Source organism: Eretmochelys imbricata, chromosome 6, assembly GCF_965152235.1.
Source record: "Eretmochelys imbricata isolate rEreImb1 chromosome 6, rEreImb1.hap1, whole genome shotgun sequence".
NCBI classification, from domain to species: Eukaryota; Metazoa; Chordata; order Testudines; family Cheloniidae; genus Eretmochelys; species Eretmochelys imbricata.
The window spans coordinates 6,236,518-6,244,789 of NC_135577.1; the positions used below are offsets into that span (position 1 = coordinate 6,236,518).

The 8,272-nt window shown below is 42.3% G+C and overlaps 1 pseudogene; it reads right to left on the reverse strand.

Annotated features, from left to right (window-relative positions):
* Positions 1-883: 883 nt before the first annotated feature.
* Positions 884-5,988, reverse strand: LOC144266805 (up-regulator of cell proliferation pseudogene; annotated as a pseudogene).
* Between the last annotated feature and the right edge of the window lie 2,284 nt (positions 5,989-8,272).

Below are 8,272 nucleotides of genomic sequence, written 5' to 3' on the forward strand. Positions count from 1 at the left end.
CTCCTGGCAGAGATACCTATTCTCACCTCTCTTACTTTCATAGGAGTCAGGCATTCGAGCCCCTGGCTTAATGAGTCCTTTCAGCTGTGGGTGACCCCTCATTTGAGACAGGTTAAGCACAGTTCTGATCCCCTTTACTTATACAATAAATGCAACAACACTGACAACAACATTTCACTACCCCTTCATTCAGTACTAAAGTGATCTGTAACCCAACACAAGTCAATATTGATCACTTTGAGCAACACCTCTATATCTGATGGATATCTAGGCAGAGTAGGTGAGTTCATATAAATACAATTTCCTCCTAAAGTCTCTCCCGCTCCCAGCTAGTTGTCATGGGAGAACTCATTCGGACCCTGTTTACATAGTTATGTTAGGAAGAAGCTTCTCCTCTAAACATGTTTCTATACAATTTCCATTAGATGGTTTCTTGCACCTCCCACTGAGACATTTTGTAATGGCCACTGTCAGAGACAGGATGGATCACTGGTTTGATCCCGTACAGCAGGGAGATGAGATACTGAGCAAGATGGCCTTTAGGTCTGATCCAATACAGCAAGGATGTGGGATACTAGGCTATATGGGTGATTGGTCTGATCCAGTACTGCAGAGAGGTGGGGATACCAGGCTAGATGGGCTGTTATTCTGGTTCAGCAAGGACACAGGGATACACGGACTATCAGTTTGCTTTGGTATGGCTGTTCCTGTGCAGCAGCCTTGCACTAACTGGAAGAAGTGACCTGCAATTGATTTTTTGTTTAGTTTTCAATTTAAAAAACGGTACAGGCTGTCAGATTTGTTCATATTCCGTTTTTTTTTTAAATTAAGGGTTTTGTTTTGTTGAAGTGTATCCTATTTAAAGAGACTCTTGGCATGTCTATTATTTCATGTAAAATGCTTCCTTTAGGCTCTTCAGCGCCTGCTCTTTCGTTATATTTTTCCAGTCTCCTGGAAGATCTGCTGCTTTAGCACCATACGTTCTAGCTAACTGGTCACTGAATGATTTGAAAACAAATTTCCAGTAATCAGAAGCATCAATACTGGGACCAGGCTGAATGCGCCAGTCTGGGTAGTAAGGGCGGTACTCTTTGAAGGGATACTCAAGCTTTTGTGAATCACAATCCCTGAAGTTCCCTAACACTTTGGGTAGATAGACTGATACAAAATGCTCTTTATGGTCAGCGCCTCCTGCTTCACAGGGGTCTTCACAGAACGGACACTGCTTCCCACAGCCAAACACTAGCTTGAAGATCTCATCCTGGGGTTTCACTGGCAGGCTGGAGAGTTTGGTCTCAAGTTCCAAATGATTAAACTGGGTTAAGATTTGTTGTTCCAGCTCCAGAAGGAAGATTTCAATGTTACCAGAAAGCTGCTCAATTTTTGCTGTGTTTTTAAACTGTAGTCCAACTAAGCTATTGCTGGAAATGGCCAAGTCCTGCTGCAGCTCTTTGCAAAAGCTGTCTAAAAAGGCAGAAACTCTGTTATTGTTTTTATTTATGGAGTTTTTCAGAACTCCCTTGATTTTATTTATTATTCTGGATAGAATCCCTTTCTCCAAATCTCTCAAACTTGCCTTCCCTCCATAGTGGTCTATCAGACATCTCTGTATGCAGGATTTGACAAACTCTTCATAGTTACTTATGTATTTCACATAGTTGTCAAAGTTCATCTCTTCCAGCAGCTTCTTTAGCAAAAAGAAATGAAAGAAGCTTTGGCTGGCGTATTCAAGGGCCTGTTCACTGCTGAGAAAATTGTCAACTATTTCTCGTCTGAGCCTTTTGTTGACATAACCCACCAGCGCAGGTTTGAGACACTGATCACAGAAATTCCTCGCCCTTGTTTGGCTTTCTTTCTTTTCCAAATAGAGATCAGTAAATATGGAGAAATAATGAGGTTTCAGCTTCTCCAGACGTTGCTGAGGATCGTTTTCTTTGATAAAATCTTCATGCATCTTCTGAAATGCCCAAGCTGTTTCCCCCAAACGTGAAGCTTCAGGTCAACTTCAAACAAAGGAGAAGTGTGAAGTTTCTCAATCTCCTCCTCTTTTAACCTCTCATTAACCATATGCAGCAGTTCTCCACAATAGGTTTCATCATAGTCTGTTTTGGATTTAACTTTTTCTTCAATGTATTTCTTGCATTCAGTCATTAAAGATAGAGCAAGCTCTTCAGTTTTACAGTAACATTCCTGTGAGAAGTATTCTACAACTGCTCTGGTCCATTTTAGGTTTAAATATTTCTTCTTCATTGGGAAAGACTTCATTCTATAATCCAGCAGGCTTTTTGCATGTTGCAGTATCTGTCTGACAGCACCCCCTCTGTGCTTCAGATCCTTTCTCAGCTGGAGATCCATACCTTGAACAACTTGACGTTTCTGTAAAGTACAGAGCGTTAACTCTGACAAGCTTTCTCGCCACATCGTTTCAAATTCTTTTTTCAGTTTCTCATGGTCTAATTTATCTTCTCTGTTTCGGTATACAGCCAAAAGTCTGTCAACTTCCCCTTCAATTTTCTGCTTGTACTCAGACTGGATATTGTCTATCTTGTGCTGTCCTCTTCGTATTCGAATTGCTTCCTTACCGTTACTGGTTGAATAATTTTCAAGTTCTCTTTGAGGCTATTTGCGCTCCTTTTGAAATCTTCTCTGTACTTTTCTATCAGGTTCAAATTTGGAGCTTCACTTTTAAAATACTGTTCTAAGTTATTCAAGAGCTTCTGTTCTCCCTGCTGTAGCTTCCCTTCTGCTTCCATTTTTAAGCTGTGAAAGAGATCACCCTCTAGTGTCTCTGGCAGCTGATTCTGGATAAAAGTTTCTTTTTCAGATATCCAGAGATACATCTCCTTGCAGAAACCCCATTCCCATTCAGAATACTTCATAGACAGCTGGTGATAGGCTTCAGCTACAAGGCTATTTCTAAAGCTAAAGATGAAGTTCTCATGTTTCACTGACTTCCACAGGCTCTTCAACCATACAATAAAATCAGGAATATCCTTTCCAGCTCTTTTCCGTGAACGGTTCTCTATGAATTCAAACAGGTATTTCTTTAGCTCACACACACTCTCACTGTATCCAGTGTTTACGGGAGCCATGGGAGGGACTCCATGCCGCAAGCCAGGCATGGACCAATTGTGTTTTTCTGGGTCATACTCCATAATATCAGAAAATGCCATTTCCCTGCTTTGCTTTTCCATCCTTGCTGCAGCTTTGGTCATTTCATTCAGCTGCTCTAGGAGGTGTTTCCTGTCCCTCATGTTTTGATCATGAGCAGACACATCACTGACATTCTGGTGCACAAACTGGCAGTTTGGCTGTTTTCCTATTTCCTCCATTCTGAGAAATGCATGGACCATACTTTGCAGAACATCCTTCATTTCTGTGGCATTCTCCGTGGCCATGTTAACGATGGTAATGTCACTCAGTCCAATCACCAGGGTGGCCAGCTCATTGTCATGTTGATAACTGTCTTCCAGTGCTGCTAGTTCAGGGGCCTTCAGACCTTCAGTGTCTATCACCAGGATGAAATCACAGCCAATCTGTAACTTTAATGAGTGTCATGAACGCTCCTCGCGTACATCGATCGCTACTCACTGCAAACTGCAGGCCGAACATGGTGTTGAGAAGGGTGGATTTCCCAGTGCTCTGCACTCCCAGCACTGTTATAAACACCATTCTGAATCTACCCCCTAGTCTGATATGGAGATGAGTTAGAACATCTACTACCCAGTTCATGGGGATTTTGGAGTTATCTCCATCGAGCAGCTCCACAGGAAACCCTTCCAGCATCAGGTCAGCTGCTGTGCATGGGAGATGGGAGAATTGTCTTTGGCTTTCTTCCATTTTCCCTTCTTTAACCATTGAGCATTCAGCGTCATAGAACTGCCCCATCTCACGCATGAAATGCTCCACCCCCAAGAAACTATCAGATATTAATTTATCTAATTCCTCCAGCTTTTTTCGGTCCACTCCTGGAGTTTCACATTTCTTTTTATACTCTGCCCGCATTTCAGAAAGATTCCCCCTAGCAATATTATCCAGGCTGAATTTCATCCATTTCAGAAAGTAAGGTTTCTCCACTGGATTCAGCTGTACTATTCCATTGATAAACTTAGTCAAACCATTAGTACGGTCACACTGATTCCGCTGTCTACGTATCTCTAAGCATTTCTGTTTCAGCACAGATTTATAGTCTTCAGTGGCCACGTCCCCTTGCCTTTTCATTTGGCACATCTCTTTTTCCAATTTAGCCAAGTTTTTCCATGGGTCTCCTTGCAGGCTCAGCATTTCCCTTTTGTATTTTGCCCCATCTCTTATTTCTGCAGTGATTTCTTCAGTATATTTCCTCGTACACTGACATGCCTGACACTCCTCATCCACCTGGATTCCTAGGTCACGTGCCGTCACAGCCATGGCTTCCAAACTCACTGTCTTCGGAGATGAATTCACTATGGTTCCTATGGTGGACTTCACCTTTTTCACAAATCCTGCATTATTCCTGGTACTATCTTTCACCAGTACCTGTGATTTGCTCAGTTTCAACACTGAGGACAGCTTATTAAGAAATCCCAGAGTTTCTTTGGGTTTCTTATTCTTGCAGTTGAGGATGAAGTAATATTTAGAGCTGGATTTTTTCAGAGATGATAACAGCTCGTATTCTCTCTCACCAATGCTCTTGGTAACTATGAACACTGCGGAGGAGACCGCTGTTAAAAAGCTAAACTGTAGCCAGTGGGACTCAGTGTCTCCACGCAGATTTGTAACTGCAATGGGTTCTGGGAAAAGATCAGAATTTTCCGTCCCCCCAGGGAAATACCAGGAAATCTCAACCAGCCCATCTGCGATTTTCTGAATGAAGTTCCCAGACTCCATGTCCCGATGGATAAAGAAATCATGGTGCTGCTGGGAGGGGCTGAGAACCTCATTGAGGAGTTGGGACTTGGAGAAGCTGCAGCTCCCCATCCACACAAAAGAAATGGTTGGCATTTCTGTGAGCACCAGGCTCTCCTCTCTGAACCCTCTGCTCTCTGCCAGGGAGTGGGGCCTCCACTTCCGCACAATGTCCCTCATGGCCCACAGTAGTAGGGTGCCCTTGGGGGTGTTGAGGGCGGGTAGCAGCAGAGGGAGGGCAACTGGCACATGGACATTTTGGACAGGATCTTCTGCTGTAGGAAACTGAGCAAAGCAGAACAGCACAAAGAACATCAAGAGATTGCAGAGAAACTTTCATCTCAGTGTCACTAAAACAGAAAGTGCCATCAATATGCAGCTTCTCCTCATAATCATCCATTTCTTCTGCAGGAGCCTTGTGCCCAATGCTTGTATTTCTGACTGTCCCATTCAGAGCCATAACCTTCCTCAGGAAATGCCAAGGTAAATCACCTAATGCCTCTGGAATCCTGTTCTTGATGCTTTCTGGGCAGATCTCCAAAACATCCCTCAGCCTGATCTTGATGCTTCTGTGCTTCTCCAGGTTTAATCTGGACAGAACATCTTGAAATGCTTTACTTCTTTCTGCAGAAGGAAGTTAAAACAAACCAAAATTTCAGAGTAGAAAATGGTGACTTTATATACAGTTTACTCATCCCATAGACAGCCTGATGTTTGTAATTTAAAGAAAAGCAGTACCCAGTAAGTAGCAGATGACTTATACATCCTGGGTTCAATTCTTCTCTTACTTATATTGGTATAACAAAAATGAAGCCAATGGGATTACTTCCATGTAAATAAAACATAGTTCTGGCCCACTTTGAACTCCACTAGGTTGGTTTGCATTGTTTGATCCCAATCCTTATCCTCAGCGCAGTGCAAAGTCCACTTTAAAATGGCTTAAGTGGCCAACTGAGAATTTCCTAGAAAATCTTCCAGTATAACCAGCTCTATGACATCCCAGCTCACAGCTACTGGAGGAGGGGGCATAGACTCAGGACCCTGTCTCTGTGGTGATCCCAGAAGCTGAAATGACCCCTTGGCTGCTCTAAGCTGCTGCTCAGGATCAGACTGGTGCCTGGCAGTCTGAGGATCAGGTGGCTGTGATGGTAGCCTACACCCCTCACCCTGAGCTGTGCTGGGCATCAATGGCTCATCCGGAGGATCTGGCCCTTTATTTCCCTTTCAGCAGTCAGTGCAGATTACGCCTTCTGGGAAGATTTATTTTTGATTTTCTTCATATCTTCCTCCATCTCTTTGCTGGGACATGTCTTTTACAGGTGTAGCTAACAGAACTGTGGCTTTGCTTACCTCCCAGCGACCAAATCAGTCCCTTCACTCTCGCTACTTTCTCTGTCCTTTTGGGGAGCTGTGAGTACTGTCATTACTTACAAAGCAAATTTACCCACACTGCAACATGGGGAGCTAATGCTAAGACACCTCCAGGCAAGTCCTGGTACGGTAATGTCTCCAGTTCAGTGTTAGGGTATTTGGACCTGATAAACAATTAACCCATTTATTATGTGTTATAGAGACATTATTAAGGTCACAAGAGCAAACTATTCCACTGCACAGGGAAGATAGGAAGAGTGGCAAGAGACCACCCTGGCTTAATCAGGAGATCTTCCATGATCTAAAAATAAAAAAAAGAGAGTCCTACAAAAAGTAGAAACTAGGTCAAATTACAAAGGATGAATACAAACAAACAACACAAGTATGTAGGGGCAAAATTAGAAAGGCCAAGGCACAAAAGGAAATCAAACAAGCTAGAGACATAAAAGGTAACAAGAAAACATTCTACAAATACATTAGAAGCAAGAGGAAGACCAAGGACAGAGTAGGCCCATTACTCAATGAAGACAAAAAAGCAATAACAGAAAATGTGGAAATGGCAGACGTGCTTAATGACTTCTTTGTTTCGGTTTTCACCAAGAAGGTTGGTGGCAATTGGACGCCTAACATAGTGAACACCAGTGAAAATGGGGTAGGTTCAAAACAGGGAAAGAGCAAGTTGAAAATTACTTAGACAATTGAGATGTCTTCAAGTCACTAGAGCCCAATGAAGTGCATCCTAGAATACACAAGGAGCTGACTGAGGAGATATCTGAGCCATTAGCTATTATCTTTGAAAAGTCATGGAAGACGGGTGATATTCCAGAAGACTGGAAAAGGGCACATATAGTGCCTATCTATAAAAAGGGAAATAAGGACAACCCAGGGAATTACAGACCAGTCAGCTTAACTTCTGGACCCGGAAAGATAATGGAGCAAATAATGAAGGAATCAATTTGCAAACATCTAGAAGATAATAAGGCGATATGTAATAGTCAGCATGGATTTGTCAAGAACAAATCATATCAAACTGACCCGATAGTTTTCTTTGACAGGGTGATGGCTGTGTGGATGGGGGGAAGCGGTAGATATGGTATATCGAGACTTTAGTAAGGCATCTGATATAGTCTCAAATGACCTTCTCATTAAAAAACTAGGGAAATACAACCATGATGGAGCTATTATAAGGTTGGTGCATAACTGGTTGGATAACTATTCCCAGAGTAGTTATCAATGGCTCACAGTCATGCTGGAAGGGCATAACGAGTGGGCTTCTGCAAGGATCAGTTCTGGGTCTAGTTCTGTTCAATATAGTCATCAATGATTTAGATAATGGCATAGAGAGTACACTTATAAAATTTGCAGACGATACCAAGGTGGGAGGAGTTGCAAGTGCTTTGGAGGATAGGATTATAATTCAAAATGATCTGGACAAACTGGAGAAATGGTCTGAGGTAACTAGGATGAAATTCAATAAGAACAAATGCAAAATATTCCACTTAGGAAGGAACAATCAGTTGGACATGTACAAAATGGAAAATGACTGCCTGGGAAGGATTACTGCAAAAATGGGATCTAGAGGTCAGAGTGGACCACAAGCTAAATATGAGTTAACAGTGTAAGACTGTTGCAAAAAAAAACACCAAACATCATTCTGGGATGTATTAGCAGGAGTGTTGTAAGCAAGACATGCAAAGTAATTCTTCTGCTCCAGTCCACATTGATTATGCCTCAGCTGGAGTATTGTGTCCAGTTCTGGGTGCCACATTTCAGGAAAGATGTGGACAAACTGGAAAAAGTCCAGAGAAGAGCAACAAAAATGATTAAAGATCTAGAAAGCATGACCTATGAGGGAAGATTGAAAAAATTGGGTTTGTTTAGTCTGGAAAAGAGAAGACTGAGAAGGGACATAACAACAGCTTTCAAGTACCTAAAAGGTTGTTTTAAGGAGGAGGAAGAAAAAATATTTTCCTATCCTCTGATGATTGGACAAGAAGCAATTGGCTTAAATTGC